The 11,654-nt window shown below is 41.9% G+C and overlaps 1 pseudogene; it reads left to right on the forward strand.

Moving 5' to 3' along the window:
• Nucleotides 1-7,203: 7,203 nt before the first annotated feature.
• LOC111140254 lies at nt 7,204-11,086 on the forward strand (annotated as a pseudogene).
• Nucleotides 11,087-11,654: the final 568 nt, after the last annotated feature.

Below are 11,654 nucleotides of genomic sequence, written 5' to 3' on the forward strand. Positions count from 1 at the left end.
GGGTGTCTAGGGCCAAGACTGATTCATTCAATTCAAGTAAGAAAATGATACAGGGCTTAACTTCAACAGTTTATAATCTAAATAATGAAGCCGTAAGGGTTCCAACTATTAAATGACTAGGTAGCAAGGGGAGAATAAATAAATACATATAACCATCAACAAAAATGATATTATCATTTAACATTGGTAGAGATGACTATAAGGTATTTTGGTGAAAAGGTAGAAGCTATGTGGGAAAAACAGTTTTCATGGAAGAAATAAACATAGGTGTCATTCAAAAAACCAAAAGGTATTGCTAGGTATAGTAACAGTTGTGCTCATTAGACATTAAGCTAGAGGAGCCCAGTTACTAAATCAAGAGAGTTTGGTCTGCTGTGATGCAGCACACTTGCTCTGTAAAGTAAAGGAACCTTTAAAAATGTTGGGGGGAGAAAGGGGACATGACAGGGAAGAGGGAGCAGCAGGGAGAGACACTATACGTGTGGAAGAGAACCTGTAGGGCGTGAATAGCCTAAGAGGGATTTGGGGAAATGAAAGAATTACTAAAAGTTTTTAAGTTGTTTGCCTCAGTTCCATGGGTGTGTCGTGCCCTTGTCTCCCTCTTTGTCATGCTCTCTGTTCCTTGGTACAGGCTATTCTGCTTTCTCGTGCTTTTTAGTGAACTTTTGAATACTTTTTGGTATTCAGTACTTTTGGATACTTTTGAGGAGCAATGGGGGTGGGGCTGCGGCTGAGTCCATTTCTGGCTTCATACAGGGAAAAATGCATGAGGGAGAGCTGCAGCTGAAGGCAGAGTACATCTTGAGGATGTAAATCCCGGGGTAGAGCAAACCTTCAGAGAAAAATTGAGGTCCAAAGTGAGATCACCAAGTAGAGAGAAGGGTCTCAGGTAATATCAGGGTAACAGGGGACTGAGAACATTTCACTAAGGTAAATATATGATATGTGACTAGGTGGAGCAGGAAGGTAGGCTGGAGGCATCTAACAAGCCAGGAAGGATGGACACATCTGCTGGGCTGGATAGTGGGGGAAGTGTTGCATGTGAGTTTCTCTCTCCTGTGTTGTCCCCTCCCCAGCACTCAGGAACCTTTGGTGTCTGTACTAAAGCCCTGTAATGTGGGCCTGGAACTCTAGTCTAGCACATGGATTCTCCATGCCTAGCTGCCTGAGGCAGGAGTGCATTTGCAATGATGTGAATCATCTTTGAGAAGCCCAACTGCACCATGGAAGAACTCCAATTACACTTGCTCAGTCATCCCATCCTTGCCTTCCTGGGTCGGGTGGGGCTCCTTCTTCTGTTGCTGTGCTACCAAAAGAGGAAACCATGTTTACCGGTACTTTGGAACCAGAGATGACAATCAGGTAAGTAAAGTCCCTCAGAGATACTAAATCTTTCTTTTCAAATAGATGAATTCAAAACAACTTCCAAATGATGCTTTTGCTGAATCTTACAAATTTTAAGTAGTTTATTTTATATTTTATTTTATTTCATTTTATTTTATTATTTTATTTTATTTTGTTTTATATTTTATGAGTCTCTATGCTCAGTGTAGAGCCCAAGACAGGGCTTAAACTCATGACCCTGAGATCAAGACCTGAGCTGAGACCAAGAGCCAGATGCATACTGATTGAGCCACCTAAGTGATCCTTCAGTTGTATTTTAATTTTCATTTGGTTTAAAATATTTTTTTCCTTTGGAGTCTCCTTTCTTGGCCTGTGTATTAGTAGTGTGTCATTTAATCTAATCTAAACATGTTGGGATTCCAGCTATCTTTCTGTAGTTGATTTCTAGTTTAAGTCTACTATGGTCTGAAAACATACTTTGTGTGATTTCTATTTTATATTTGTTAAGGTGTGTTTTATGGCCCTCAATATAGTCCATCTTAGCGAATGTTCCATGTGAGCTTGAGAAGTATGTGTATTTTGTGGTTGGATGAGGTATTCTATAAATGTCAATTAGAGCAAGTTGATTGATGATATTTGTTTGGGGCAACTGTATCGTTACTGGTTTTCTGCCTGCTGAATCTGCCCATTTCTGATAAGGGCTGTTGAAATCTCCAACAATAACAGTGGATTCATCCATTTTTTCTTGCAATTATACCAGTTTTTGCCTCACATATTTTGACACTATGTTCTTACATGTGTACCTGTTAAGGAGTGTTCTGTCTTCTTGGAGAATTGCTCTCTTTGGTGTTATGCAATGCTCTTCTTTACCCCTGATAATTTTCCTGTTGTGAAGTTTGCTTTGTCCAAAATAATAGAATTACTCCTATTTTCTTTTCATTAGTGTTAGCATGGTACATTTTTCTCTGTCTCTTTGTTTTTAATCTATCTGTATCATTATATTTAAAGTGAGTATTTTATAGACAACATATAATTAGGTCCTGTTTTTTTTAATGTGCTTTGACAGTCTCCTCTTTTAATTGGTGAATTTAGACTACTTCCATTTAGTGATTTTATTTATTTATTTTTTAAGATTTTATTTATTTATTTGACCGAGAGAGGGAGCACAAGTAGGCAGAGCAGCAGATAGCTGGAGAGGGAGAAGCAAGCTCTTCACTGAGCCAGGAGCCCCATGCGGGGCTCAGTCCCAGGACTTTTGAATCATGACATGTGCAGAAGGCAGCCTCTTAACCTACTGAAACACCCAGGTGCCCCAAGTGATTTTTAAATATAGTAGAATTAATATATCTACCTTGTCCGTACTGTTTGCTATTCATTATATCTATTCTTCACCTCTTTTTCTGCCTTTTCTGGTATGAAAGAGCATTATAAATAGTTCTATTTTCTCACTTTTGTTATTCGATCAATTATTCTCTGTTTAAAAATATTTTAGTGGTTGTCCTACAGTTTGTAATATACATTTGCAACTACTCTAAGCCCATTTTCATATAATGTTATATCACTTCATAGATAGTTCAGGTTGTCCAATTCCTCCTGTCCCTTGTACCACTGATGCCATTCATTTCACTTATCCATATACTATAATCACCCAACACACTACCATTATTATTATTAGGTCAATTGAGAAAAAGATGAATGAAAGTTTTATTTGATCCTCATTCATTCCTTCTCTTCCTTTCCTTTATATAGATCTGAGTTATTTTCTTTTTCGACAAAGAACTTCTTTTAACATTTATGGAGGGCAGATCTGTTGCTGATGAATTCCCTGTTTTTATTTGTCTAAGTTTTTATTTCTCTTCTACTTTTGCAGGATAATATCACTAGAAACAAATTTTGGATTGGTGTTTTTTTTCTTTCAACACTAAACATTTCACTCCAATCTCTTACTTTCATGGTTTATGATAATAGGTCATAATTCTTATGTTTTCTCCCTCTAGAGGTAGGGTTTTTATTTACCTCTGGATTATTTCAAAATTTTATATTTTGTTTTCATACAGTTTGAATATGGTATGTCCAGATCTAGATCTTTTTAATATTTCCCTGCTTGGTGTACTCTGAACTTCTACAATGTATCGCTAACCTGTTATTAATCTTGGAAAATCCTTGGCCATTATTACTTCAAACATTTTTTCTGTTCTTTCTTCTTCTGGTATTCCAATTACTATCTATTATACAGTTCAAAACACAGTTCTTGGATATTCTAGATTTTAGCATTAAGAAAATTCTTTTTCTCTTTGTATTTCATTTTATAAAGTTTCTACTGACATTTATGCAGACTCACATATTCTTTCCTTGACTTTATGCAACCTACAGAGGAGTTAATCAAAGGCATTCTTCATTTGTCATACTGCTTTTGTTTTTAAACATTTCCTTTTGATTCTTTCATAGAATTTCCCTCTCTCAGTTTACATGCATCATCTGCTTTCATATATTGCCTACCTTTTCAAGTAGAGCCCTTAACATAATAATCATGGTTATTTTAGCTTCTACGTATGAGAATTCTGAAATGTATCATATCTGAATGTACATCTGACGCTTAGTTTGTCGTATCAGTTTGCTTTTCCCTGCCTTTTAGCATGCCTTGTAATTTTTCTTTGAAAGCCAAACACGAGGTATTGGGTAATGGGAACTGAAATAAAGAGACCTTTAATATGAAGTCTTATGTTAAACTGGTTAGGTGTTAGGGTGTCTTTAATATTTACTGTAGCTATACATATCAGAGGCTACAGTTTCCTCTAATGTCCTTGTTTTTGTCTCCCCTAGTGTCTTTAGGTTTCCCTAAATCTCCCTAAATAAAACCTATACCTTGCAGCTCTTTTTAGCTATGATCCTGTTCCTACACAGAGCTGTCAATACTGTAGTAAGGTGTCAGGTCAGGGGATATGATGAAACAATCGTCTTTTAATGGCCTTATGTTCCTGGATTGTGATGTTCACTAATATTTCAGAGATTTTTGTTTTGTTTTCTTCCATTCTATAGATGAGAGAGGAAAGCTAGAGGGGGCTGTTGTAGTTGGGTAATTTACCTTCACCCATGGGGCATATAGCTCTGGTAGGCTTTTCCCTGCTGAGTAGGCTTCTGTTATGGAAAACACTCTGGGAATATTTCACAATGTTTTCAAAATGGGTTACCTTTCTCCTTTCTCTCAGACACTACACTCCCCTGCCAGAAACAAGAGCTTTTTTTTTTTTTTTCCTTATAGTTTACTATGAGAACAAGGTGGGGTTCCTGGTAATATAACCCATATATAAATGGGAGGCCCCCATTAGATTGTGACCCCAGGAGTTTCCCACTCTCATGCTAGCCCATACGCATCCTCCAGCAATTTGTCAAAGTGTCTGTTTAAGTGTTTGTACCAGGAGAGCAGTGTTGAGCCTCCAGTGCCTTCCGTTTCAGGTAAGCGAATCTTAGGTATGATTTTCTGCACTGACACTCTCAGAAGATTTGAGATAGTGGTTTGCCACTATGGTTCCAAGAAATGTCATTGATTTTTAGTCTGTTCAGCATTTTACGTCTTTCACAGACTGAAGTAATGACTCCCAAGCTTTTAAAATGTTAGATCTGGAGCCAGAAGTTGCCCTTCAGAGAATGACTCTTTATTTTCCTGTTCCTCTTCCCACATTTCTAAATGAGTTTGGTAGGGTCAGAGAAACACCTAAAATGGGAAGTCTAAGGAAAGAACAGACATTAACTCCTCTAGGAAAGGAGATCTGACAGGGTGAAGGATTAAGGAAGCACTAAGGTTTCCACTTGAAACAATAGTCTATTTGGGTATGGTGGTGGCTCTTGGGTAAAATCCCAAACACAATGATTCTGCAGTTCTGGATTGGGTTATTTGGAGAGTATGAGGTCTGTGTAAGAAAACAAATTTTCCCAAGTCTTGATCATGAGTCACATTCCCATGTCAAGCATCACTCAATCAAGCCTGCCTTCACGTTGGGCTGATCAGGAGAGCAGTGCTGAGCCTCTGAGAAGAGACTTGGGTCTGAGCTAAAGCCTAGGATACAGGGTCTACCTAAGGGAGCACAGATGTGACTGTCGGGCTTCAGTTTGTATGTCCTCATTGAACAAAGTACTTCTGAGTGAGAATATCAAGTGTGGACCTCCCAGACAAAATCCTCCTTTGTTTTTCAAAATAAAACCTTAAAAATTGAGAAAAGCAAGGACAAAGTTCTGTAAATTAAAATGTAGTCCTGGTGTTCTTGGATAAAGAATGTCTCCATTTCTGAGAGAAGAGTGAAAGATGAGTCCCCACCCCTCATTCTTTTCTTTTCGTTCTAGCATCAGGGAAGAGCCAAGAGGAGGAAAGGTGGGACTCTGAAAGGTAAGGTTCTCCCTATTCCACCTGAGCTCTCCAAGGCTGTCCCTCCCTGTCCATTCTGTGAGGGCTCAGGTCCATGATCTCTGAGGATGCCAGCTGCTAGATACATTCCCTCTCAGAAAACAGAGGCCTCAGAGGAGAGGCTCATGGAAACACAGTCAGAATGCAAAACCCTTCTCAGATTCCCTGCTCTGACCATGACTGAGCATGAAGCAGAGATGAATCTGAGCAGAGGCCATATGAGACACTAAGAGTCAGAATTTCTGAAGTTCTGAGACTTTCTGTAAGACCTGTGACATCATGGATACTCAACTTCCTCTTTAAGGTAACCATTGACCTATGTTCCACATAAGGTGGTTTTCAGTATCACATGGGATAGATAATACATACAAAAGTCCACTGTGAATGATCAAATAATATAAGTCTTATTATTATCATTGATCATGTGATCTTGTATCCTAATTCTTGGAGCGCTCCAAGTCCAATCTACCAAGGATATCTTTACTTTTTTAAAAGATTTTTATTTATTCATGGACAGAGAGAGATCACAAGTAGGCAGAGAAGCAGGCACAGGAAGGGGGAAGCAGGCTCCCTGCTGAGCAGAGAGCCCGATGCTGGACTTGATCCCAGGACCCTGAGATGATGACCTGAGCTGAAGGCAGAGGCTTAACCCACTGAGCCACCTAGGTGTCCCTACCAAGGATATCTTTAAAGGACACTCTATTCAGCCTCTTATAAGATCTCTTGCTTCTTCTTCATCACCTCTGGTTTCCCAGGGTAGAGAACTTAATAGAAGTAGGGGAGGCAAGAAAGGTGCTTTCTCTTCTGTACAGGTGAGTAAACATTACCTTCTTTCCTATACCGCTCTTTTAAGCAGAGTCTATGTATTTCTAGGGCCTCAGGGAAGCCTGGAATTGACATGGGATGGAATTGACATGGGATGGAAACTGACATGACCTTGGGGATGGGGTAGGTGGGGGGCTACCTTTGTCAGACCAGCCAGGGTCACATATGTTTGTTCTGGTCCTTCTTGGAGTTTTATACCTCCTGTCTCCCACAGCCCCTAGGCTGGCGTCATGATACCATCCACTTTCATCAACTATTATGTCCAGACCGTTTCTGTGGGGTGTGTAACAACACGACTGCTGAGGCGAATTGGCTGCTGTTCCCAGAGGCCCTGGAAGATGCTACTCCTTCTCTGATCCCCTTGGTTTTACAGCTCCTGTGACTCACTCATCATTCACTTAGTCTCCTGACTTCACTACAGTTGCTCCAGGAGACCTAATACCAGCCTCTTTGCCTGAGCCTTCCCCCCAATCCCCTCCACCTTCTCACCTAACCCAATGACCCTTTTAGCTGACTATTTCTTACACTCATCCTTGGGCACTCCCTGTCACTAGAGCCAAAAGCCCAGGATTCTTTATTCCCAGGGAACCATTCCATACCTCTACCCCTTCCTTTGACTTCTTTCCTACCATATGATGCTCAGACAACCAGAGGCCACTTTACCTCTGAATACCATCTCTGCTCTTGACCCCACCATTTCACAGGTTATCAACCTCTTACCAAATCTGTCTCAGATGAGGAATCCCACTGATGCATTTGCTTGTCATCATGTACCACCAACTCCATCTGTTTCACTACTGCCAGACTGCCCTTTAACTGTGATTCAATCTAAATCGATTTCCATCTCATTGAAACCTGTTCCTGAGAAATCATCTCCAGATAACCCTGGTGGGTTGTCTACTTATGTCCCCACAATCAGAGGTAGTGACTGTTCAAACCCATCAGGTTCAGAATTCTCCTATTACAGGCCCATGCCAAGAACATGTTCCTTTCCTTCCCACATTATCACACTCCGATGTTCAGCAAGAGCAAGGTTACCTCCACCAATCAGAAACCTATCTCTGGAGAGACTGCTACTATGAACAAGGAGGCCAGTGGAATTTCTTTCCCTGGCCTTAACTTTCAGACTCTCTTGGAGAGATAAATTAAGAAGAGAATGGATTTCCAGATTTTAGAGAGGAAAGTAAAAGAGGAGGGGCCATTTTCCAAACAAATGTGGTCAGAATACCAATGGACATCTTTAGGTAATTTGTTGCATCCGTTTGATATACAAGTCACCACAGCCCCCAAAACTGCCTGGAATATTGAAGGCAAACCAGAGCAGCTCTCTATTTATCAACAGCTCCTCTATGTCAAGGCTTTCGCAGAAAACTTGCATCAGAAATATAGCCAGCTCTTCTGGGGTCTTCCTTCTTTGCACAGTGAGTCCTTAGTAGCCACTCTCCTGTTTTCTAGTAGTACTTCCCCACTAGAATCTCACTTTGTCTTATTCAATGGAACTCATAATACTTGTGCCACCAAAATGCAAGCACCTCCACCACTTCCTCATTCCCAACCATTTCCTCTCCCCCTTGTACATCCCCATTCCTTGCCTCAAACCCTGTCCCCATCCCAGCCCCTACCTTTCACTAATGTGAACACCCACGCCCATTTTCAATCCTGCCTCCCGATCATACCACCTTCTTCATCCCAGATTAGGGACTGTGGAGTGTCTTTTCATAGATCCAAGAATGAATCAGAATCTCCTATCTTGACTGAAAATCAACATCTGGGAAGTCATGTGTTGCAGAAGCAACAGGAAAGTTTGTAGGCTTTAGTCCCCGTGTTCCAGAAACCTAAAAAAACCATTTGTCCTCAAGCTCCCAACCTTTTGTTGGTTAGCCAGTCATCCCATGCCTATGTACCAGTCTCCATCCTTCCTGGCCATTTTCATATCATCTGTGAACCCTGGGAGACACTGGTTACATAGCCCAAGGAAGGTAATCCCACGCTGGTGCCTCCATGACTGTAGAAAACTAGACTCCCTAGCAGTGATGGAGCCTCAGCATACATTATCAGAACTCTCTCAGCAAAAAGGCAGACATGTTCGCTTTTAAGTCTCTGAGTTCCAGGGCCATAGGAACAGGGATATAGCAAAGACTGAATTGAGTTTCCCCGGAAGTTTCCATGAGAGGGTCCAAACAACGTTCCAGCTAAGGAAAGATATGAGGAAGAATCTTGGGTATATCCTAGAGAAGAGTCCAGAAGACAGCCCACAGAGGATCTCAGAATGGCACCTAGTGAAGGGTCTGAGGGCTGCCTTGGAGACAACAAGGAACTGTGTGTGTCATTCAAGGAATCACTTGGGGAATGAATTATTGAATGTCTCAAGGAACAACACAGACCAGAATCAAATGAAAAGTATTCTTAGTTTACATATGAGCAAGAAGCTTTGGCAGATCACTGCGGGTAGGATTCCTATAGGTGTGTGTTATTCGTGGCTGGCTGATGACAATACACTGCCTTTCTCTGGGAGTTCCCAGACTGCTCCAGAAAACACAGATTCTAAAAAGACAATGGTGGGTAGGGTTTACTGCCAGAGCATCACTTTAGAGCATTCTTTTCTTGATCCCAGTACACTACAGGTGCTAAAGGCCCATATTATTAGATTTTGCATGAGGGAGAGGTGGGGTTTACCCCTCAGGGTTCTTGAATCCATAAAATTCTATATGTTGAGAGAAGCCAAAACATGGCCTCTCCCCCAACTTGACTTTCCCTCCTCAGCCATGTATATTTCTGGGGTGGATTCCAAAGCTGAGTTTTTTAAACCCCTTGAAGGAAGCTCTAAACCTTTTATGGTAAACAGGGTGAGAACAACAAAGTCAGTCCCCATTGCGGATCATCCTCTCCCCACTATGTCATCTGTGGGCAATGAAGGATATAGGGGCCTGAAGGCATCACACTCTGACACTGACCATAAGACTACAGAGTGCATCCAGATAGCTGAGTAGGGAAGACAGACTTTTCAGCCCCTTACACACAGCATCAGAGCTCAAGTGAGCCAGTGAGACTGGATAAGACAACACCTGTGGCCCAGAGGTGCCCACAAGGCAAGCCGGGGCTAGACATGAGCCAACGCATGAGAATGTGAATTCCAGTAACAGAGTAGAAATGCAACAGGGCAAAGTGATGGTGGAGAAGAACTTACAACATTTTGCTATGTCCAACCTGTCCAGGGATATATTCAACACTGAGGAGCTGTGTACCCTTCAATCCCAATCTTGGGACACCTTGACAAGCAGTGAGTTGGGAAGCTCCAAAATGATAAATGTCAACATGAGTAAGGTAGAAACTGCCCTGACGATGGAACACCCCTCACCAAAAATATTGGTTCCCTAAGATTCTAAACTATCAGACCTGAGAAGACAGATCCTGAGTGAGTTAAAAGTTTAAACTGGAGAGTGAGGAGCATAACCAGGCTCAAGGATGTCCCACTGACATGCCCCTTCCTTCAGATACCTTGACTTCCAAGGCTTCACTGACTCAGTCCCAGAGTGTGTGCAGCGGGGACATGGAAGCATCCCAGGTGCTGCATGTCCAACTGAAGACATTAGCAGAATTAGCACGGAGGAGCAGCAGGAATCCTGGGACTCAAAACTGGCCTTCTGTAAGGGCCAGCCTATGAATTTCTCAAAAAGAAGAAGTGCAAAGAAAGTGAGACCTCAGGATCCCAAACCAAGAAAATGCAGAAGTGAGGACTAAGGAGTAGGGACATCTGTAGGCAGAGAGGAGAGCCACCATGCTGAGGACAGAAAATTAGAGAGTGCTTCCCCAACTCTGTCACAGAATGAACAGTTTCCTCTTGAAAGTTACTTCAGAAAAAAGATGAGGCAATTTTCTCAGTGGATCAATTCCAAGAAAAAAATCACAGGGCATCAAGAAAGTCCCCAGCAAAAAGCCAAGTTCATGTCCACCTTAGCGCAGCACCAAGACCCAGTTGAAGGTGTGGCTACTTTTGGGAGTGATCGGCCTCCTGAAGCTCACAAACTCACTACCATTGGGAAGGTCCTAGAAGAGAAGCTGGAACATATGTACGTATCTGAGGCCTCAGAGTTAAGCCAGCAGCAGGAGGAACTACAGGCCTAGGTAGGGCCTGACAAGAGCCCTCCCTCCAAATATCGGGCTCTTTCTGACCCACAACAAGAGAAATGGGCAAGTATCAAGTCCTGCAGCCAAGAAGCTGTCTGTGTTGACAAGAACCATCCTACATGTATCAGACAGAACAGAGACAGGGTCAGACAGCCCCGGAAAGCTGAGGCCTTCGAGAATCAGCTATTAATCCAGAGTCAATGCCCTTCTTCTCTGCCTTCTGGAGAGTCTGTGCCTCATCCAAGCCCCACCTGTGTGCATCAAGTATGCCAGGTCCTTCGGGCCACCAGGGGTGACCCTGATGAAAGTACTGTGTTTAGCGATTTGACTCTTCTACTCAGGCAGAAAATGCTTCTCCAGCACTTCCAGGGAGAAAAATTTCTCTAAAGAAATCATTCAGTCCTTGTTGAGAAAGCTTCACAATTTTCATGACAATATATCCTCTGATGAGAACAACCTTCAGCACAGCCAAGAATATTAATCCTCCTTTCTTCTAATAGAGAGTGGTGTTCTCTGTGTGCTGCACTGGGACTGGGGCTGGGGCTTGTGCTTAAGGAAAGGAAGCAGTGTGTTCAACTTTTAGTAGTTAATGCTTTTGGCTTCTACAAGTACACCAGTCCCTTGTACAAAGGCCAGACAGTGGCCTTCTCAGTTTTATCCTGGGGTCCTTTATTTGATCCTGCTCCAATATCCTGTATTTAAAACATTTACTTTTTTTCATAAAAAGTATAACATGCTTACTCTGAAAACCTTCAGGCCTTTACAAATAGTGAGAAAAACCCTTAAAGTCTAGAACTTGATTAAAACTGTCTTTCATCTGCTCCCAAACTATTTGTCTGGTAGGATACTATGTCAGCTAGGCCTCACCTCCTGGAGGCTACTCAGGCCGAGTGATACCATTTCAACATATGAATATATGGGATAGTCTTTGAGCATGAAGACAGTACCTCCAGTG

This window comes from Enhydra lutris, unplaced genomic scaffold (assembly GCF_002288905.1).
Source record: "Enhydra lutris kenyoni isolate GAN:26980312 unplaced genomic scaffold, ASM228890v2 scaffoldscaffold321, whole genome shotgun sequence".
Classification (NCBI taxonomy): Eukaryota; Metazoa; Chordata; class Mammalia; order Carnivora; family Mustelidae; genus Enhydra; species Enhydra lutris.